Source organism: Sinohyriopsis cumingii, chromosome 9, assembly GCF_028554795.1.
Source record: "Sinohyriopsis cumingii isolate HCF-2022 chromosome 9, ASM2855479v2, whole genome shotgun sequence".
Taxonomy (NCBI): Eukaryota; Metazoa; Mollusca; class Bivalvia; order Unionida; family Unionidae; genus Sinohyriopsis; species Sinohyriopsis cumingii.
The window spans coordinates 75,116,654-75,141,610 of NC_142969.1; the positions used below are offsets into that span (position 1 = coordinate 75,116,654).

Below are 24,957 nucleotides of genomic sequence, written 5' to 3' on the forward strand. Positions count from 1 at the left end.
AGTGTGTAACTCTGGTCATGATTCTACGTTCCATGCAGTGAAGTAAAATTTATATTCTATAAAACATACTCAATCCGTTCAAAACGTCAAATGACATAAAAACAGCTTTATACTGCGTAAAGTTGAATTTGATCTTCAAACAGGTTGCTCAGTCCTTTAAAAATCCCCTGGGTCTAGCTACTGTGTAATTGACGTAACTTTGAACAATGAATTGAGTTCAGCATTTGATTTCCAACTTTGTTATCTTAACCCATGTTTGTCATTGAAAATAGATAATTCTTCTTGCGCATGAATCTTTCCTTTATGGACTGGAATAAACTATATTGCAGATATGATGCGTATCGTCCACATATCGACTGCATTTTGCATTTGGTGGTTGCGACGATTACCATTTAGTTAACACGCCCACTTAGTGAGAATGACAGTTTGATGTACTGATTAGCCTATAAAGAGTAGTATACAATGTCTTTGGAGCAATCTGTTCCCTGCTTGTAACAGAGTCCTTTTTCACTACATGTACCAGCAATTTAAACCTCATTAGCATTGTAGCGAGCATTTCTTAAAACTCTAATTGATTGCCTCGTATAGACCTTGATACTATATAATGCATACTGTTTTTATTTGACACAATGTAAATACGCAGTAAATGCTTTTCACAACACTATAATTTGTGCGACACTGTTTTCTTGTACGAAGAATTGGCAAAACCAAAGATTACAATATATGTCCAATATTTGCAGATGTTTTTAAATTCCTATGACTACACTCCACCACCACGAGTGTTTAAGGGAAGGTGAAGAGAGTGGATGCAGAATTGGATATGGTAGAAAAGCTTATATTTTATTTAAACCACATAACATTACGATGCATTAGACAAATTAATAAACTGTGATTATCTCAAATATGCGCTGTCCACCACACATTAACATTATAGTTAGAATATCATCTAACTCTTGATTTATCTTGCATGGCATTGTTCAGCCTGAACTTTTAAAATAAAATGGCCACCCCTAAATGCTTGCACTTTCTAGTAGCGACTTAACTATCTATCTATCTATCCGTTGACGAATTCACACTTGATTACTAAGCATCGTGTGATGTGTGGTCGAAGATAAAGTAAAGACGCTAGCCACATGGCAATTAGAAGTGATAGAAATGCAGAAATAAGAAAAAGTGTCAGTGTACGTTTTTGTCCATATATATTCAGACTAATCCGAATACCGTAGTGGCGGTGAGATAATGAACCTCAACCAGCATATCCCTGGGAATGACTCGGTCTTGTAGCTGACTAGTTCATTAGAATGTGATTTTGTCCAAAGCTCTTGCTTGTGTGATACCAAGTCAGGAGCTTAGGCAATTATTGATGGCAATTTGTTCAAAGTCCCTACTGTTCATGGGGGAAAAAAACTGAACTGTAAACAATTTGTCGATGCTGACTTTAACTGGAACGTTTTTCCTGTAATTAGCCATATTATGGCTATAAGCTAGGGTCAGGTATTGGTCCGCTGGTATGTCCGATAGGTTGTTCTCTATCATGTAAAACATGGTCAGCTTGGCCATGGTTCGCCTGGATTCGAGGGATTTCTAATGGAGATGGATCAACATCGCGCTGACACTGCTAACCTGGTTCCGTGGTACGTATGCTCCCTGCGTTGCACACTGCTGTTATAACGGTACCAAGTACGCAAGTCCAGGTGGGCGAATCATACTGTGTAGGGACGATTGCTTTCAGAAATAAAGAACAACACTAGCTGTGATTGGTGTATCATGTAAAAGTTGTATTTTCTGTTAGGCTTTAAAAAAAAGTTAAGCCTCATGACAACATGTGAGAGTATGTTAATTCTGATCTAGAACATATTTTGTGTTTTTTATGATTTTTTTCAAACGTGGTACACATGGCCCAAGCTGTATCTGTTGTTGCTAGATACCTCTAACCCCTGTCTAGTTCCAGCACACTTGTCTTAAATGCAGTGGAGTACCTGAATATGTCCTTGTTAAATTGACAATCTAGCATTGCTCTCTATGACATTGTGTGACATGCATGCTGAGGTAGGATAGAAAGTATATTTATTTCACAAAACATTAGCATTTAGGTAGATGGAACCATTGGTACCATGATATCTAAAGGGAAGAACAGCCTCACACTGTATCCATAGAAACGCATACATGTCGGCGGCATTTATGAACTGTACTAGTTTGATGTAGGAAAACAAATGGGTGCTGAGCAGTTTTAGTCAAATATTGAAAGTCCTTTAAGAATTAAATGTATGAAATCTTCAGAAAATAGCACCAGTTGACTTTGGATGGGGACTTTTGATAACTATAGCTATGACAGATATGTACTTGTGTTGCCTGATGCCTTTACGTTTGTGTTGTTAGCTCCTAGATTGGAATTCATGACCACATACTGAGTATTTTACCTGAAAAAGATGAACAATCATGTGTAGAAAAGCAACTATCTTAAGGCACGCCATAATACAGGATAGAGAAGACTCTAGGTACACTTGTAGATAGAGCACTTGTACCATGTAGGATGTTCTGGTATGAGTAATTTTAGGTATTTTATTAAAGATAAGGTATTCCTTCCCACTTCGATTTGAATTGTCCTGCTCTAGTTTTGTGTAAACTGTCCTGCCGTGAAATTGTTCACGCAGTTTATAAGTCAGCATTTCCCATTGACACTTGTATAAGCCCAATTATAATCTATTATTAAATTTCAATTAATTCTATTTATTTCTGTCCAGCTGTTTTTGTGGACTTTCCATATTAGGTCCAACAGTACTGAGTGATAACCATTTTAGTCACACAATGCGCACTAATTCCATTCAAATCTACACTGTTCTAGAAACTTTGCATTCCATCGCAAGATTCCAGATTGTCATGGGATCATATCGGCATGGTTATGGAAGGCTGCACTCTACACACCGGCATAGTAGAAAATATGAACTATGTGATATGAAAGAGCTGCGTCATCTTAGAAATTAAAATTACATTACTCTTGAGGTCTCCACTGCATACAGAAGTCTAAAAATTAGGTTCTCACTTTATCAATAATGTATTTTTGGATAATTTAATAGCAATGAAGTCAATACAGGTTGTTAATGAACTCATCTATCTTACATGGATAATATATTAGAGGAAATAAAAATAGCACACCTTATGTATATCGTTCAGTTTTTTCCCTTACACCAGACATAACATTTCAAGGAACAAAACCTAGCATTTTCAGTGACTGGTTATGACAATAAAGAGAAGATTTGTGAAGTATTATATTAGCCCTCAGTCTTGATGCAGATGGAAATAGAAGCCAATTAATAATTTCACACAGAAAAGTTTACCCTAATTTCACCCCCCTCCCAATCCAACATAACCACTCAGAAGCTGTGATCTACAATATTTGGTGACTGATTGGCTTACTGAATGCATTTTATTCACAACAGAAAGGAGAGAAACTTATTATTTGTGTTACCAAGAGTGTAGGTTGACCTTTGTGTAAGGACTGGGGGGTTAGTGACCTCATGTATCTAGGGACAGTGTAAAGTGTTGAAATTCCTTTTTTTTAGGCGAATTGTAATTTTTGAAGTAGGAAAGGTACATATTATTTTTTTACATTGACCTTTAACCTAGTTATTACATAATATGACATAATGTGATTTATCCCATATCACCCATGTGAAGTTCAATAAGTGCTGAGATGAATAAGACACAACTCATAGTTAAAATAATTAATTTTATTTCAAAAGACGATTTTGCTAGAGAAGCAAAGGTATGAAACCAAGAGTTAAAACAGCTCAATGACATTTCTATACACATTCATATTAGAAGTAGCTTAGTACCTCATACAATTGTTTTTCACAAGTGAGACTAAGTACATTTGTTACTTATAGTCCCGAAATATTTCACAGATTTTTGAAAATAATTAAGTTTGCTATAGGTATAACGGTACCAAATGCGCAAGTCCAGGTGAGCGGAGCATAAGGTGTATGGAAGATTGCGTTCAGAAAATAAGAACAACACTAGTAGTGACTGGTGCATTATGTAAGCGTTGTACTTTCTGTTAGGCTTAAAAAATGTTAGGCTTCTTGGCAACATGTGAGATTATGTTAATTCTGATCTAGATCATATTTTCTACATTTTATGATTTTGTTTTAATATGGTACCCACGGCTGAAACTGTTTTGACAAGATAACTCATACCCCTGTCTAGTTCGAGCAGAGTTATCTCTCTTAAATACAATGGTGTACCTGGTTTTTGTCCTTGTCAAATTTACAATCTAGCATTGTTTTCTACGATAGAGTGTGACATGCATGCTGAGGTAGGATAGACAGTATATTTATTTCACAAAACATTAGCATTCAGGTATATTGAAAAATAATTTTTACCGTGATACCTGCTAGACTGTCAGATGAGCACCGACGCCATATTGTCACGTGATCAAATCAAATGACCTCGGATGGAGAGATCTCGTTAATCTAACCGTGGCACATTTATTCCTTTAATATTCTGTTTGTTAGTGACACACTGCGAACTTTACTAAATATTTCGATTTGAACTACATCAATCTTTATCGTGTGTTCAAAGCTCACCAATAAAGTCGGCGCCGTGTGTATTTTTTAAAATATTTGTACAATTAGGTGTCTACGAAGTATAGGTGAAATACACAACACAATTTTGTTAATAGTGCACATTTCCCATTAGGTCATCTCAACAATTCCTTATCCAGTCGATTCCTTTATAAATCGTACGAGTCTCCAATATTTGCTAAGCCTTATATGTCAATTGTAAACCTTTTGAATTGGCTTACTTTTTGTTTCTCCATTGAGAATATTACGCGAGCTTCTTAACGCTTTAAAACGAACATGTCAGGGCGGGCCTAGGTACATTATGAGATATTACCGTAATGTTGTATCATGCAGAGAGTTCAACTTACAGTACATTAATGGCTTGTTGTTCACACGCAATCAATGTGCGCGCGTGTGTGTGTGTGTGTGTGTGTGTGTGTGTGTGTGTGTGTGTGTGTGTCTGTGTGTGTGTGTGTGATTAGGATTTTTAACGTAACTTTAATGGTTTTTCAGTAGCATCGCGACGACGACTGCAGTGCGGCAGTTTATAGTGATGTCTAGCACAGGGGCATCATGCCGCAGGCACGTAGAGTAGTAGCATAGGGAAAGGGTGTTATAAGCTCAATTTTAGGCTTTTCCATAAAACGATATTTTTTAAATTTCAACCTTCTATCCAAATTATAATATACCCTATACCATAACCCATTTTGCTTTTAAAGAACCAAACCTGTTACTAAAGCATATTATGCAAGTCAACATTATTTTGCGGAATCTGAGGCATTTAAATATATCTTTAGAAAATTGAGAAATAAGAACATGCAGTACAGAATAATGTACAATTTTTCATCTGTGTTATTTGCAATTAACAAATAGATTCTGCTGTCAGAAAAAGCTTATATAGATGAGACTTTGCATGCCTAGTAATAGGAAAAGAATTAGTGTACAAAAGACTGCAAACGTCTCAGTTAGTACTTGAATCATCGTGCTAGTATTCTCCCTCAGAAATTTTCTTTGTATCGGGTTTCAATCTATTCACTGGCATGATGCCCAGCAGGTAAGGAGGACAACAACCATAAATGCAGGATCATTAACACAAAAAATGGCTGGAACCAAGTAGAGAAAACTTAACATACAGTACAGATCCATATCTTATTAAAAACACTTTTTCCCAATAGTGTCCTACCCAGAAAAGTATTACCTGCCGCAACAATGTATGTATGTATGTATGTATGTATGTATGTATGTATGTATGTATGTATGTATGTATGTATGTATGTATGCATGCATGCATGCATGCATGCATGCATGCATGTATGTATGTATGTATGTATGTATGTATGTATGTATGTATGTATGTATGTATGTGTGTACGAAGAATGGAGGCATGGATGGATATTTATGTATGTCTCTCTGTCTGTCTCTCTGTATATGTGTATGCATGTATTTACATATGCATGCATGCTTCAATGCATGTATGTATGTATGTATGCATGTATGTATGTATGTAGCATTGCATGTATGTATGTATTTAGGTATGTATGTTTGCATGCATGTGTGTGTGTTGGAGGGCGTGTGCGTGGATGGATGGATGAAGGCAGGCAGGCAGGTAATGATGTACGTGTCCATGCAGGCAGGTAGGCTGGTTGGTATGTATATAAGTATGTAGGAAATTAGGTAGATTGGTAGGCATTTCTATAAGGGCAGCTAATATTTTGTATTGATAAATTTCTCAAATTATCCGTTTCTTCATTTGTTAGCAGTTATGCTTTTGATGTGACTAGGCTTGCGGCTACAAGACCTGCGAGAGACAAATATATATGAGCGCATAGGTCATGAACATTATCACCTGTTGTTACGCGCCCACAGGTCGTCGTTTTCCTGCTTCATTACATTATCTGACTGTTTCTTTCAGCGTTTGAGCGGTCTAGAGTCTTGATTCGTGTTTACATTTGGATACAGTTTTCAGTTCTCTCAGCGCAGCTTGTAAGGTCAGTACTTGCAGGTAAAATTAGTTAATAACGGGTAATATTACTTTGTAAATTCCAATGGATCACGTTCGTAATTTCAGAGCCATATACTACTAAAATGGTTGAGTTTGTAGCAGGTCAAGGTTTTACGTTCATTGCAGTGACGTAAAATACATATTCTCTAAAACATAATCGATCCGTTCATAAAATCAGATGACATAAAAACTGCTTTATATTGCATTAAACCTATCCGGTGACCTAGTGGTTAGAGCGTCCGCCTCGGATGCGGGAGGTCGTGGGCTTGATCCCCGGTCGATGCATACCAAAGACTTACAAAAATGGTACAAACACCTACCTAGCTTGGCGGTCAGCATTACGAGGTTAGTGTTAGGACTGGTCGGCCTGGTGTCAGGATAATGTGGCTAGGTGGGACATCATGCTACATGTCTGCGGCATGATGCCACAGTCCTAAACATCACTATAAACGGACACATTGCAGACATCGTAAATATATGACTGAAACGTGCTAAAGCTACTTTAAAAATCAAAATCAAATCACGTCAAGTTGAATTTGACCTTTAAACAGGTTTTTTAGTCCTTTAATGATGTCCTGCTTCTAGCTACTGTTGAATGTGTCTAACTTTGAATAATGAATTGATTTAGATATTTGATTTCCAAGTGACGCTCAAAACATTTGTTATCGTCACCCATGCATGTCATTGAAAATAGATAATTATTCTCCTTGAACACGAATCTTTTCTGTATGGACTCGAATCAACTATACTGCGGATGTGATGCGTATCATCCACATATCGATTGTATTTTGCAATTGGCAGTTACGTTGATTATCACATAGTTAACACGCCTACTTACTGAGAATGACAGTTTGATGTACTGATTAGCCTAAAAAGAGTTGCATACAATGTCTTTGGAGCAATCTGTTCCTACCTATAACTTTTTTTCCTTTTTTCACTACATGTACTAGCAGTTTAAACCTCATTTGAATAGTAACCAGCATTTTATAAAACTCTAATTGATTGTCTTGTATATACCTTGATGACCTATAATAATACTGTTTTCATTTGACACAATGTAAATACACAATAAATGCTTTTTCACAACACCATGATTTGTGTGACACTAATTTCTTATTCGAAGAATATTTTTAGCAGAAGATCACAATCACTGTTTTCTTGTACGAAGAATTTTGTAACCGAAGATTACAATGGATGTCTAATATTTGCCAATGTTTTTAAATTCCTATGACAACACCCCACAACCACAAATGGGTACGGGAAGGTTGAAAGACTGGAAGCAGAAATGGATTGATAGAAAAGCTTATATTTTATTTAAACAACATGATATTACGAGGCATTAGACAAAAGTAATAAACTGGGATTCTCTCCAATAACCGACTATACGCTGACCAACGTACATTATATATATATATAATATCATCTAACTCTTGATTTACCTTGCATGGCATCCGGACACACGATCCAAAATTCTGAATCTCCTTGAAGATAGACATTCAAACTCTCGTCTTCTACAACTGAAGCTTTAAAAGAATGGTCACCTCTAAATGCTTGCACTTTCTAGTAGCCAATAAACTATCTAACTATCCTGTAAACACGGGTGTATTAGAGCATTCTTGCTGAGATTGTGAACGTGTTGTCTGTCATACACCATTAATTGTCGATTACCTTAGTCATGCTAGCACAAGCAAAACTAGCCATCTAGTGCTAAGTATGCATATACACTAGTATCTAATATAACTATCTAACTATCTATCTATCTATCTATCTATCTATCTATAAACTGACACTATCTAACTATCTATCTACCAACCTACCTACCAACCTATCTATCTGTCGATATATAAATACCATGATGAATTTTCACTTGATTACTAAGAAACGTGTGGTGTGTGGCCGAAGATAACGGAAAGGCGGTAGTCACGTGGCAATTATTAATGACAGAAAGGCAGAAATAAATATAAAAATGTATAAGTGTACGTTTTTGTCCCTACATATTCTGACCAATGAGAATACCGTAGTGGCGGTACGATAATGAACTTCACTGGCATAGACTGAGACTCAATAGGTCTTATTTGTAGCTGACTAGTTCAATAGAATGTGACTTTTGAAAGCCCTTTTTAGCGTGAGACCAAGTTAGGAGTTTCTGCAATAATTGATGGTAATTTGTTCAAAGTCCATATTGTTCATGGGGAAAAAGCTGAACGTAAAACAATTTGTCGATGCTGACTTTAATTGGAACTTTTCCTGTGATTACCGCTAGTTTGAACATATGCTAGGGTCAGGCAATTTGTCCGCTGATATGTCCATTAGGTTGTTCTCTATCATATACGGCATGGTCAGCTTGGCCTTGGTTCGCCTGGATTCGAGTGATTTGCACTTGAGATGGTTCAACTTCGCGCTTACATTGCCAAACTGGTTCTCTGCTTCTTTTGATCCCTGCATTGCACTCCGCTAGACTAAGTCAGGTGAACCAGCGCAATATTGTCACGTGATCAAAACAAATGGCCATTTCGTTAATCTAACCGTGGCCCATTTATTCCTATAATATTATTTTCTTAGTGACACAATGCGAACGTTACTAAACTTTTCGATTTGAACTATATCAGTCGTTATTGTGTGTTCAAGCTTACCAAGCAAACCTGCGTCGTATGTATCTTTAGAAATATTTGTACAATTAGGCAAAGACGAATTATAAGTGATAAACATAACAACATGTTGTTAAAATTGCACATTTCCCACAACGTTATCTCAACAATTTCTTATCCAATCGATTCCTTTATAAACTGTACGTTGAAATTGATAAGAGGTTATGTACGACAGCATTAGTTTTGCAAAAGTTTAAGACGAAAATCTTTTCTCCATTTAGCCAGGGGTGAGGGTAACGATTGTTTAGCAAATATTGCACATTTCACACTGCGTCATCCAAAATATTCTGGTTGCAATGAATTGCGTGATCAATTTTACATACATATGTCAATATCGTTGTCCATGACACCCAAATTCTGTCAAATAGTATTATCGATATAACTAACCTCTTCTACGAATAGCGAATGTCACGATATTTTGTCAAATATTGCACATTTCGACTGTACCAACAATCCCTTTGCTATCGATAATTTGATAATTGTTACATCATAACTGATATAATGTAATAGGTTGGCCAACGATAAATACCAAAATATCAAATTCCGTCTATGAAGGGTGGCATACGTTGCCAAACACTGAACAATTTAGACTGCATCATCGCAATGTTCCATTTGCAATACATTCTTTGATCAGTGTTGCATTGATATTAAAATATTGTTATATGTAACAACACAGGTTTTGCCACAGAAATCATGTTCTAGCTAGGAGTTCCTTAAAAATAGGAATAATTTTGCTTGAACGATTCGGGGGCACTTGGTGGAAAGGTATATGCTTTTGCAATAAAAGTACTTGATGCATCTTATTCAGTTTTGGATATCACCTTTTTTGGAAACAGAGATAAAATCATTCCTGTTTTATGTTAGATTATATAAATATTAGAAAACAGAGGATCAATATAAAGCAACACAGTTTAAAGGGACTCTTTAGGAAATATGGGGTGAATCAAAGGGGTTAAATCTTGAAGTGCACGGGTGGGTAAAGGAACCCTCTGTTCATGTGTAGCAAACACTTATTAAATCAAAAGACCAGCCTTCTCGTATTAGGATATGCTGGAGGCTGGGATTAAAATCGGGTAATGGGATCAAAAATCTCATTTTGACTGATTCTTCTCAATTGTTCCATATTATCAAAATCGTTTTTACTCTGGAGATCTGTGTTTCATGGACATATTTGTTTCAAACCAAATCAAGCATTAAATTAAACTATACAGACATTCCATGGTTTATGACGAAATCTTCATGGTATTAAGTTAAATGTATATACTTTTGTTAAGGGAACTGAAATTTATTATTGTTTGATTAATGAGTGATAATAAAATTATATATTTACTTTTAACAAAGCAAGGCTTATATTAAACTATACACACATGTCAAAGTTCATGGTGTTAAGCTAAAAAAATAGTATTTTGTTGAGGGAACTTATATTTAATATTGTATATTTGATGAGTGACAATAGAACAAGGTATGTGAAGCATTTATCGCAAAAAGATGTTTTCAAAAACATCATTATTATATCTATATTTTTACACAGTATAAAATGGTTACAAAATTAATAATAAGTATTGTGTCATTTGAAAATACAATGAATTGATTATCTGGTACGTAGTGAGAATAAAATGTAACAATTTATTTTCTTGAAATCTCCTAATTTGATTTTATAGAATGGAGTGTCATCCTAGTTTCCACACCTATTGTAAACAATAGAGGTCATCATCAAGAAGAAAAGTTCCAGCGCAGAGAGAGAAGCAGATACATATATGGGTATAATATACTATGTATTTACAGTTGCAGTTGGCAACATTCTGTATTGATTCTTTTTGCACCAAGTTTGAATGTCTATCTTCAAAGTTTGCATTCAAGACCTTCATTCTGTATTGATTCTTTTTGCACAAAGTTTGAATGTCTCTCTTCAAGGTTTGCATTCAAGACCTTCATTCTGTATTGATTCACTTTGTACAAAGTTTGAATGTCTATCTTCAAGGAGGTTTGCATTCATGACCTTCATTAAGGAGCTGATCATTGCATTTTGATACTCACTTTATTTTAACATTAAGGGTGTGGGTTGAAAATGGGGTATTTCGTTTCAGAAGGCAATAGCTAAATACTTGCGTTATTTAGTAGCAATAGCTGTTTAACTAACAGTTATTTGTCTTTCCAAATTCTCGATAAAAGTATTTGTTACTGAGTCTGAGATTTATACGACAAGTACTAACTTTTACTTAGAGCTAATTTCAAACGTTACAGCTCAAAACGTTTTGTTGATTGCAGTTCCGACACCTGAATAAGTCGTATCATAAATTGGGCATAACAGAGAAGTTCGCAATGATGACCGCTGTGGAGGAGCATGTGCTACCATCAGCGTATGTTAACACATTCTGGGAGGTGTCTGCACACTACATCAATATATACAGAAAATGAATCTCTTCCGAACGTAACACAACCTACCTTTTAAATGTCCTGTCACACACTCTGGGCAGATATATTAAAATTGAATGCGTTCAATTAATTAGCTTAATTTAAGAACGTTTATAAAATTAATTTGTAAGATAGTTGTGCCCTCTTCGTAGCATTATACTGTTTAATTTTACATTGTTACAATTGCCCAGAGTCTTATGCTTTAGTCAGGTGGTTAGTTTGTCCAGATTTTGGAATGTAGGTGTAGGTAAATCACATTGATGACATAATTTATTTACAGCACGTAAGGTAATGACGCTACATATTGTGATTTGAAAATATTGTATTAATGGTATTTGATTATGAAATATTAGTCTTTATTGTGAGATTGGTTTGGTTGTAGGCTTCACACTTAGTCAAGGTCCTTTCTTTTTAAAAGTCGATTAATTTATAATTGCAATTCCTAGTGAATCATCGTAGTTTAGTGTATCATTAGGGTGAGACTTCATTGTCTTGAGTTTGTGTATAAAAAATCGTATGATTTATTGTTATATCATCCATAATCCAAAGGTTGATAGTTCAAAGAAATTGTTTGTGACAATACTCCATTTAATATATTTCCTTGTCTTTGAATCAGGCACTATTAGCCACTTGTCATAGCTCAGTCATTATTAAAAAAATGTCAGTCATTATTAGCCACTTGACATGGATCAGGTATTATGAAGCACATGGCATAGGTCAGGCGTAACAAGATAACCTGCTTGGAGTCTTACACTCCGTCAGAAGCACACTTGGTTACCAGTCACACTGATCAGTCAATCAGTCCGTATTCAGTTAGTCACCAACCACCATGTAATTATTTGGTCAATCAAGCAGTCAGCGACAACCAATCGGTCAGCAACGCCTGATCACCTGCTACTCGACCAGCAACAATGTTCACTCAGCTCTACGGCTACTATGGTTCAGCTTTACAACTGCTTTGGTCAACTTCTATGGTTAGTTCTACAGTTTATACCTCGTCGAGCTGAAAATACATCTAACACAGTGTACTATGCATGAAACAGGCATATATGATGAAACGTAGTGACGCTATATACGGTAAGTTATGGAGATTACATTATAGGCACACTAATTACAAAACTATAAACAGGTTCATAAGTTAACCTACACTGCCCGGTACTAAACTTTTCTTAAAAATGCAACTTACATTGCTAATATAAATCTCTTGCTAAGTCACAAACAGGAATATAAAATATTTCAATTACACGGCGTAAGCCGAAGCAACATGGAAATCTACAAAAATAAATACACAATAAATTAATAAATAATTAACATGCCTCTACAGCTGAAGATATGCAAGTCCTTAGGTAGACCTCTCACTGACAAGACGTTCCCCAATTAAAGATGTAACCTTATGGTGAGTCATTTATACACAGACGATGCAGTCATACATCATATGTGCGCAGGAAGTATTCGGATTTTCACATCGAAAGCACCTCGCACGTGCGACATATGATGAACAGAACTCACTGTTTCCAAATATTGTACAATATACATAAATCACCCTCGGGTATCGTTGTACACAACACAAAACCAAAAAAAATAAACGAAACCCGAGTACATGGATTTAATAAATAAAGGGATGTATACAGTCCCGTGGTACCAGGTATTAATAGCCTTTTTCAGGTCTTGTTACCCCTGATGTCAAAGTATCTGCGTCATAATAAGGATTGGCGTCTAGAGTTAATTAATCAATATTGTTGAGTAATTACACTTTATTAGTGCCAGCTAAGTCATGAAAGCCATGGCCACATTAAAAAAAAATAATGGAATTTGGTGTTTAGTTCAGATCTCTACCTTGGCCGGTGTAGATGAAGAAGCTAGCCAATAGCTTCCCATGGGTCGGTGGTTCTTCCCTTGGTTTTCCTGGGTTCTTCCTCCACCAGTTAAGCAGATAAATGCCAATAATTTCACAATAATTTCACACCAACAACAATAAATCAATCATACGTAAGCAAATATTATGTCCACTTGGACGCATTTGTATACACTTTTCTTACATATTTTGGCTCTGAAGCTAGATCGACGTGTTTGTTTTGAGGAAACACATTTTGAAAAAAGTCCACTGAATTACTTAGCCTAATACATTTTGTTTTAATTTTTGGTTGTAGCCTATACAGTCGTATAGCTTGTGGCTTTGCAGTCGATGTTTTGAAATTGAATAGATATTATGGCGTGTTTTAAAAAATATTCATATGAATTTTTATATATGTTTAGGAACTTCATGTAGATCACAGCTTACCAGGGTGAAACAATTGTTCCTTTATGCATGTTTGGCCACGGATGAAAGCCCCATCGTAAGTGACGTGTCCAGCAGTTCAACAGAACATGAAGCATCAATTCACGGTTGTACTTGTACACTGTATCTACACAAACATACCCAGACTTACCAAACGTGGACATAAGATATAAAACATGAAGCATAAATTTGTTTAAAAGGCATAACACCGTAATATAAATTTAGAGGTAGAGACAGTGGGAAATGTATGCATTTTAAATTGAAATTAAATACAGATAAATATTAAATTGTCATACTTTTCAAAATCTTCTACACTACACGTTTTTTCTACCATGTAATTAAGTTTATGAGGAATATACTAGCCACTACCAGTTCTATTTACAAGTTCTTTAGATTGATTAACAGGAAATAATTGAAATTTTAAGTGGATAAAAGATGAATAAAATTTAAACCCCGTTGTAGCTAAATAGTAATTGCACACACTTAATTATTGGGAATGTAACCATTATAACCAAGTTCTAGTAATTACCATTTAATCTGTAATGGATCTAAATGACCCATACAATTTCATAGATGAACTTCAGTTTTGAATAAAATATTATACAATTAATAATATATTTAGAAATACTGGCATAAATTGTAAATGACTGATATGGTATGATCTAACTGCATTGTAAAATGTGCATTATGAATCAATGCCATGATATAACACTCATTTTATCCTGGTTTGTTTTCATATGCTTTATTTGGGATGCCTTTCCTGGACTTAAATGATACTATAACTTAGTGGCCAAACATCCGTAGACACAGATTTAGGTTGAAATTATATGTCTGGTTGATCACCCACATGCAGCTAGTTCATTATACAATTGTCAATTTTATAAGCAGTTACCTATCACAGATAACAATATTTTATGATTCAGCGGTCAAGTTCAATATTTGATATTTTATTGTAGACACGTTAAAGCATATAAGACCACTTCTTTAGTATGACTAATAGAAGACATCATTATGATAATCAGATAAAAATGGTTTCATCGATTTTTTTCTCATGTTCCCATCAGGTGTTTTGAGAGATTGCAGATTCGGGGTACGTCCAGTAGTTATGACACGTTAAAAAAATAGACTATTCATATTTTAAGAAGCTTGAGTTTGCCGTAAGGAAAGGAAGAATGTACATTTTAAAACTGGGGTGCGACATGAAAGGAAAAATTATCATGGAGGATAAAACATAGGTTTCCATCTGCTGATATTGTGCAACAGATGAATTACGCCAATCAACCAGGGGTCAGTAACTGACCTAGCATCGAATCACCACCAGATAAAGAGATCAGAGAAGATCAAAATCCAACAACACAACCCTGATTTTAAATACAGAAGAAGATTATCTCCCCTTTCTAAACGTTTAAAGATTTCTATTGTAGCGAAATTGGATGTGGATTTTCAGTGGAGCTTGCAAATAAATCAGTTATAGCTCAACTTCCAGTTCTTCGTTACAATAACTAACAGTATATTGATGTTCGTAAGATAATGCAATAATACAGTGAAACGATAGACGAAATCTATGGCTGCACAGATCATCATCCAGTGCATCATACAGGTGTTGATCAATTGACCAAAGAGAGATTTAATGGTGAAAAGGATTACATGGAGGCGCTTAAGATACCATAGAAAACCTGAGTGATCTGTATTCCTTTACGTGAAATCTGACATACAGCAGCTAATGTCTTGACAATGGTTTATCTGAAGCTCTTTCGCTTGGAGTTTTGAAACTGGCTGTATGAATAGACAGCCAATTCGTAGAAGGTGGCATGATGTGAACTCTGACATGAGAATCATTATGATGTAGATAACAATGTATTTTTCTTGTTTTTTAAATCATATTGTTGAGGCAATGCCTGATTTCTTCAGACTTTGTGATCCAAACAGTACTCCAACCATGAACATACCTCCAGTCATTATAACAAACACGTGTCTTCAGCAGACTATGGATCATTTTATTGAAATGTATGTCTTCTCAGGGCACAAGATTTACATGATTGTTGAAGAATCTGTCAACGATTCACTGATCCCCATTCAAGTTAAAGTTAGCAATGAGAAAGTTGAAACTGAATATGTTTTCAAGCGAGGAAAAAGACAGTTTTAATGCCATAGAACACTGATCGTGTGCAACAGTATGGCCGTATAGTATTACAGGTTGGGTTACTGTACATTGAGCTTTTGGATCTGATGCACAGAAATGACAGGGACAGGTTACTTATTTGCCATAAATATATGATGTTGATGTAAATGAGTCATAACAGCAGAAGTAAATATGCTTTATAAACCTTGTGCCTTTTTATGCCATCAGCAATCACCATATAGAATATGCGCTGCATATCAAATTATCTATGGCGTTTTCGTAAACATCAGGGGGAAGATATATTGCCATATACCAGCAGATCTAGCAATAAAGCACCTTGTTAAAAAGACCCAAAACAAAGCGCTTAAAAGACTGGACCCAATAAACAAGGAAAAAAAATCTACTGGCCATATCTAAAGCAGGAGCAGTCTTCGACAAGATTGCAGATGGTTCTGACAGTGTATATGCTGTAAAAGTCAGGGCAGTTAATCACAAACAACATACGAATCATTAAAATTCTAAAAACAATCAGTAAACCTCTATCATGTAATTTTCCAGAACCATGATATGCCATAATACATACAAAGAGAGGCCCCTTTTAAATCAGTATAATACAATTAAATGACACACACAAAGTTATTGCCTCTTGTTCTGTACTTAAATCAACAGGGATGCACTAATACTACACTTGCTAACCAATGATGATCAATCAATAAGATCATACTAATTTTCCCAGCATGCATGTGTTAGATGATGGAGAATGGATGGTTTGTTTAAGCAAGCAATATGTACAATTGGTTTCTAGTGGTTTTTCAAACTATGGCAGAAAAGAAACAAACGTTGCTTGTTTGTTCTATAGTGATAGTCTCCAGCAGGTAAGTTATGTGTCTATCTATTTTTTCCTTCGATATAATTCCCATATTCTAAAGCTATTAACATCACATTTTCCATATTTCGTCTCTACGCATCCATAGGCTCCTCCTGCTCATGTCACAAGTTTAAGCTCATTTGAGAATGATGGATAATTTGTTATTAAAGTCAAATTCCAAAGTCGAGATGAGTGTGTGTGCTATGCTATGCATATTCGATTTCATTGTGTCTGATTTGATATATATTTATTTCAATTTAATTGTTTGTTTATCAGATTTATTTTTCTTAGCTTTGATTACCCGCTATTGCAATGTAAATTTATTCACTGAAGATGATACTTTTCGAGAAAATAGTTTGGCCAGTCAACTGTTTTAGTAAACACCAGGTGTTGATCTAGATCCTGGCCTTGATTCAACATTAGTAGCAGCCACGTAAATAAGCTCTATTTTATTTCAAAATGATTTGTTGTTGTCGAGATCATGATGTGGCTGCGTGTCATGATGTAAACAATTTTTATTTTATTTTCTTAGAGTAAAATGATTGATTTACGTTAGGGTTACATTGGGTGTACGTGATCTTTAATTTCGATGAGGTTCTGGAACATGTTAATGTGACCCACTTGTTGAGTTTTAGGATACGATATAACCCTTGCTGTGGAGAGATATTTTCTGTAGAAGTTGGGTTCTTACGCTGCACGTTGTATGTTGTGTTGTTTGGAGTTATTTCAAATTGATTTGAATCAAAGAATTAATTCTTTTTTTTTACCCGAAAATACGTGCGCTCATATGAAATTGTTGAACAAGGACAGCTTTTGTAAAAATGTATTCAAATTTCCAAATACCGGAGTTATATTTCTTGTTACTACAAGGAACTGTAGACTTAAACAAGTTCAACATTACAGATAACAGTATGCATCATCGTCTTCTTTCTTGAATTATTCGTCGGGACACGAACTTGATATCATTATAACAATATGGTATTAGGACTTTTAAAAAAATGTATTCGTGTATTATTCTTGGATTATTTTTTGCTTTGATTCTTAAAACCGTAAGTTCATATTTTTTTGTTTTATTTTTACAGAATTCACCCACTAAATTATTCTATTTTTCAAAGATTGTTGCTTTCACTCTCTCTTGTGTTATTGTTTATTCAAGTCTATACACCTAACCGGTGAGAGACAATGGTCCTTTTGTTAAATTATGATTTCACCTTCACATATGACCACCTTTATTCTATCATTTTAGCAATGTCATAGTCAACAAAAAATTAAACTGAATCTGCATCAAGCATGGAGACAGGTCATATATTTACATGTGTGTGTACATGTGTGTGTGCAGCCGTGTGTCTGAGTGTTTGTGTGTGTGTGTGATTAGTATTTTTAATCTAGCTTTAACAACTTTTGGATTTATCGCTACGATGTATATTGTGTATCATGCTATAGTTATGTCCAGAACATGGACACCGCGCTGCGGCCATGTACCATTATGTCCCACCCAATCTCATTATCCTGATACCAGGCGAACAGTACTAGCATTTAAGCTCTTAATGCTGAGCTCCTAGTGTTTCAGCTGTTAGTACCGTGTTTATAAGTCTTTCTCATGACTCAATTGGGGATTGAACCCGCGTCCTACCTCATACAATGTAGATGATCTAACTACTAGGCTACCAGAGCGGTGAACACCAACTTGATTGGTCTGAATTACATTTTATTTCATACAAGTAACAATTATTGCATTCAGCAATTTACCTAGAAATGTTTTATATATGTCCATATGAATAATATCAAATGCGCTGCTGTACATCATTCAGGTGAAATGCAATTTAACCAGATATATCAACTTTTGCATATTCCTTTTAAACGATATGCACAATATATCAATATATTGGATCTTGTCTTGCAATCTGTTTTATACCTGTTACACTTCCACGTGAATCATCGTAGCAATAATCACAGTTTAAATTTATCTGTGTTGTGTGGACAGTCAGAATAATTATTCCAAAATTAGATCTGAAGCTAATTTAAATTGTTAGATATCCTTTCATATCCTTCTCGTCAAGTTTAAAGATGAGCCATTGTTGTTACAAACATTTTGTCTTCAGCATTAAAGCCATCCATTCCTGATCGACCATCCCCTTGCACATACTCTGAAGTAAAATGAAAACAAATATTGCATTATTCTCAAAAGGTGTCCATTACTATATTGCAGAATATCAGTATTCTAAAATAGAACATTCTGAACAATATATGGCCTTCCATGTGATACGGTACGGTGGCTAGGTCTAATTACCATTGACATATTTAAGAAATACATTAGCAAAGCTGTATCTTACTCGCCAAATATGAATACTTTCACTAGAATAAGACTTCGCAGAGAAAGGCAAATGTCCTGGTAATAAAACAGAGATGCTCATATGAGCTTTACAATTTTAACAGGGATACCCTTGGCGGATTGGCCAATATGTGGTGGATAATTCCCATAATAAAATCAGACTGGATTTGTTTGGACCCAGCAACTGTATTGTTGTCGTTACTTAATTTGTGCTAGACAGAGATTTTGAAGGACTAGAATGAGATTGATATGATGTTTTACCAAGCAACTGCAAAGTGGAAGACTTATTACCCATTGAAACGTGTAGAGTCAATGAATAATTGTCAGTTGTAGAGGAGAATATTCATAGTTTTGACACATTGATCATCCCAGTAGTTCTTGATGTCACTTTGGACAACATTATTGAACTCAATTAGTATGTGCCGTTAGAGGTTATCGCCATCTTGGACAACCTTCATGACTCATCGCCACACATCGAATATTATTTTTCTCTTGCAAATGCGTTTTGTAGCTCCAACTCATTTGTCGACACCAACATATTACACTTCAAGATACAATCCTTTACCAAAATCAGGACCTTGTTGTACAATCAGTGAGGTGCAGACTTCACGAACACTGCCAACAGGTACATTTCGTAATTATTGAGCTCAATGCCCTCTTGGCTATTTCAGATTGAAGCATTTGTTACAATGAGGAAAGTATTAATCTACTTTTTTCGAACGGTGGCACTAACCGAATATTTCTGGAAACATCAAAACCTGAACTTATCTGTAAATGTGGGAGTGGGGGCTATTCCTTTGCCATTTCTAACTAATTAAACCTAAGTTACATTTCCCATGTCTTCTTTTCCTCCTTCTGTCTGTATTTCCATCTCTTTTCTCATTTGCATTTGCCTATCTTCCTGTATGTCTGACATTCTTATGTATTTCTGTTAATCTGTCTGTCTGTCTCTCTCGCTTGGTCAGTCAACCTTTCCTCTTTCTTCAACTGCTATGGCATATATCATATTCATGTTATTGAATTTACATTTGTTTCTCTTATTTATATTTATGAATTTGAAAATTTCTTAACTTCAGTTCCATTTGGTTTTTTAAGTTCAATTATGTTGCTTTCGTTTCAGAGGCAGATATAAACTTTCTAATCAGACTTAAGTCACCTATCCCAAAAATTAGCCTGCACCAAATATTGGAGAAAAAAAATGTGTAATTCCTGAAACGTTAAAAATGCCGTAGCCTCAGAATGACCATACTGTCTGGCAAGCTGGAACATTTCAAACTTTTTCCAGGACTATAACGAGATCTATTCTTTATATGATGTCATTTAAACCTGTTGATTTCACTTTGAATTTCTCATCTGTGTGAATAATACCAGGAACATAGATTAGTTTGAAACAAAGTGAATTTAAATTTAAAAAACAAAATGCATGCTTTCTTAAATATTTTCGACAACTTTGTATGATATACTAGTCTCAAAATTCTATTAAGAATATCAGGTATTAAGCTAAGTGTGTGTTGTGTTGTGTTGTCATTTGGATTTTTAACGTAGCTTTAACAATTTCTCAGTGATATTGCAATGGCACTTTATAGTGATGTCAAGCACTGAAGTATTCATGCCGCAGACATGTAGCATGATGTCCCACCCAGTCACATTATCCTGACACGAGACCGACCAGTTGTAACACTATCCTCGTAATGATGAGAGCCAAGCGAGGCAGTCGTTAGTACCATTTTTGCTCATCTTTGTTATGACTCGGCCGGGGATCGAACCAACGACCTCCCGCATCCAAGACGGATGCTCTAGCCACTAGGACACTGGAGCGTTGATTAAGCTAAGTAAATAAGAGTGAAACCAAACAGGTTCAGTAAATTTCAACAAATATTCATCTTCCTAACAAGAAAGACTAAAACTAAATTACAATTGTTTCCTGTATATTGAGCGGACACGTAGTTTTCTTTCTAAAATATGCATTGTCGTGAGAAAAAAGGAATGTCCAAGTGAAAAAACGAATGTCGTACACCGTGATACACAGAAACCACTGAGAAATGTTAGCAATGTAATATATTTGCTAAATAAATGTCACTAGACATAGAGAACATATTCTTTCTTTTTTGCAGATGACATTTACAAACTGAAGATATTAACGGCGTAGCATCATATAGAAAAACCAACATACATACATACGTGCGAGAGTGCGTACGTACATACATACATACATACATACATAACATACATACATACATAGATATATACATACATACATATATACATACCCAAATATAGAGAAGAGACGAAATCAATACAGGCAAAAGACATCAGTCTCAGAGCACCATCAACTGCCAAGAATTCCGACCAGGAGCAAAACAGTAACAACATGCTACATACTAAGTTCCTTGGGTACCTTTCTGCGATTGGTAAAAACAGAAAACTATAACCCTTTGAACTTACTCAATATGTCATTCCCCCACAATAATGAGAAACATGTGCCACAAATACAAACTGAACCTTAGATAACTATTACAACTGCGAAATTTCATATGTCTAAAGGGGGGGGGGGGGCAATTAACGCAGGAATGGAACTGTAACGATCTTCCTATTAGGGGATATGATTTGCGAAGAAATGTGAAGAGAAACGGAGAGAACTGCAGAGGCAGCAACATGAAAATCAGAAGCAACAGCAACAATAATGAGGAAAAGACGTGGATGGCAAAATTGAAGCGTTCGATGTCTCATTGTTTTTTTTTTGGAAACGAAAGGGTCTTTTTGATGTAGTGAGGTTATGCTGAGACTTGACCATCTTCCTTCACGTGGAAATCTAGGTCCACTCCCCAAACCACAACGGCCCTTTTGATCTTCACACATATATGTAAAAAAGAGAGATAGTCATCCTTTCTACCGAACACATTATATTTGTGCATGTATATTTGTATGTATATGCGTGTTTCGTTTTCACACTTTCTCTCTTCTGTTGCATAACATGTCTGCATGTAAGGGTACAGTATTGTCTATAAACTCTTTCTACATTTGATCATACCGAAATATTATGTGTTTGGATCGAAGAGATGTGTGCTGACTCTTGGACCAAAGTTGTTATCATTACATTTTCCATTATTTATTTTAACATTCTTTATATTAACTTGTGTCACTATTAACACTTTTTCCTTATAAAGACTACAGTCCATATAGCATTCCCACGATAATCATTTTAACAAAGGATTTCCCCTTGTCCCTATATAGTCTCCCGCATGTAAGTCTATGGAACATTTTTATATGGCATTTCTCATTTTCCCCATGACCGTCCCTTGCACGCTCAACTAAAGAGTAATTCTAGTTCCTCTATGGCCCTCAATCGTCCCCGACAACTACTAACATCGATCCTCAAAATTTTTATAAATTAGGTCTAAACATGTCATAGAATGAAGTTGGTACAACCTATTATGTGTAAAAACACGCTGATTGTATGACATTTTGGTACGTTAATATAGCACATTCACGGGCTCACCTGGGCTGAAGGATGTAGCCTTGGCTTTATCTACCCGGGTAAATGCTTAAGTGTTTCGACAATGGTCTGTCTTTTGAAATAAATGTAAATACTTTTGCTTGCAGTTCTCATCTAGAGCAGTACAAGTAATGTGATTTGCATTGTCATTGGGCATTCGTGTATGGAAAAGGGTGTCGGTGTATCTTCGTTATGCAATATTTACATACTATGGCAGGAAAAAGTATGATTTCAAGATATGAGTTCATTCATTTGTTGCTCAAAGTTTCAAGGTCATCTAATTGAAATCGATTTTGCAACATTTTACTGATAAAATCATACGCTCAGAACTTTTCGGAATGCAAATTATATCAGTGAGATTTTTAGCCAGATCGAAAACCCGTAGAGTTGCTAGAATTCATAACTGATTTAAGACGTTGTATTCTGACCCGACACACCGGATTGTTCAAGCAGCATAACTGACAATATCTCAAATCGGATCACTATGCAAGTCACTAATTTCAATAATAAAAAGTTCAATCGAGATACATTCAACGTTATTATAGTTGAAAACAAATGAGCACTTAGTCTAGTAATTGAAACTATGTGCAATATTACTATGACGAAACTAGCATTAATGTAAAATTGACTGCCTTTGTAAGCTAGTATGCATTGTAGAAAAGTCATTGATTCGCATCTTTCCGTTCATTTAGTTGGCCCTTCCGCTACTAAGTGCTTAGAGTGTCCGCCTCACATCTGGGAAGTCGCTGGTTTAAATCCCGGATGTGTCATATTAAAGACATATACAAATGATACTAACAGCTAGCCACTCAACATTAAGATGGTAGTGTTACGAGTTGTCGATCTCGTGTCAGGACAGTGAGCCTGGATGGGACCTGATGCTGCCTGTCTGAGGTATTGTGCCCCAGTCATGTGCATCACCAAAAACTACCACACTGCATGCAGACATTGTAGTGATTGTACTGTATAATTGTTACAGCATGCATAAATAATCCCAATTACACACACACACACACATACACACACACTTAAAAATTCCATTTCAGTACGTTTGGTGGGGTAGAATTGCATATCACATTCTTGTACCAATTAACAAATGTACTACATTACGATCAATAAATAAGTACAGGTGTACATCATTCCAAAACTACATTAGTACAATACAGACATACATGCATAGTATATATGTAAGCATGTATTATCTGTGTTGTACTAATGTGTGTGTGTATATATATATATATATATATATATATATATATATATATATATATATATATATATGACACGCAGAGCAGAGAATATGGTTTTTTGGTCTTACAGGCGGTCTCGTGATCATATGAAGTGATATTGCATATGGAAAGAAACTTTTGCCTTGCTATCTTGAACACTTACAGATCCTCCCTTTCCGAAAATTGAACGACCGTCCGTGAGTTATGGAAAACTTTACTTGGCGTACACTTCAATTGTGCAGTACAATTGGTATCGTAACACGCAGTCCAAGGTTCGAATAACATTAAGTAAAGAACTAATCAGGGTCTGGTCTGGCCTGAATTATAACTCTCTCTCTCTCTCTCTCTCTCTCTCTCTGCATATATGAAAATACTTAATGTTAGGATTTGGATGCGGCTGCGGACCATTTACCTGGTGAGAAACTGTATAAACTCGGCATATAAGAAACTCGTATTATGCATTTTCTCGACAACAGAGAGAAAATGAGAAATATATAAACTGCGAACATCATATTACGCTATTGGAGAATGTGGAGCTATATATCGAACATAACTTCAAAATGAAAATCTTGCATTAGTGAGTTAGGGTAACAGGTCACCAGCATCAGAAAGCCAAAATCCACCGAAAACTAATAGTTAATAGTAACAATACAGTTTCAATATCTCCGTTTGTTTTCATGGTTTAGTATGTTGTTAGTGTTTCATCTTAGGAATGTCGTTTGAATTGTTTGGTGTGTTTGTGTGTGTGTATGTGTGTGTCTGTGTGTGTCACAGCACAGTGCATAGCAACGAATGCAATAAGACATTCACTTCTTGGCTCACACTTGTCCATATAGTTTTAATAATTGTGCTATTTGGTTCGTTTGCAGATCATGATATTAGTCATCGGATAATGGTCAAGTTATGTGGTCAAGAAAATGCATGTGCTTGCACATGTGCGTTGTGCATGTACTTTTGAATTGTACTTTTGATTGAGAGGTATCCATTTAATTGTGCTTTTTACTT

The 24,957-nt window shown here is 35.5% G+C and overlaps 1 protein-coding gene across 2 annotated transcripts in view; it reads left to right on the forward strand.

The window, feature by feature from the left end:
- LOC149792041 (transient receptor potential cation channel subfamily V member 3-like) overlaps positions 1-17,195 on the forward strand; it is a 175,797-nt gene extending 158,602 nt beyond the window's left edge. For both annotated transcript variants that reach the window (XR_016423470.1, XR_016423469.1), the window contains exons 2-6: positions 6,475-6,550; positions 10,874-10,973; positions 11,481-11,572; positions 13,884-13,963; positions 14,970-17,195. The gene's annotated coding sequence lies outside the window, so the exon portion shown is untranslated. The remainder of the gene's footprint in view (positions 1-6,474; positions 6,551-10,873; positions 10,974-11,480; positions 11,573-13,883; positions 13,964-14,969) is intronic.
- The last annotated feature ends 7,762 nt before the right edge of the window (positions 17,196-24,957 follow it).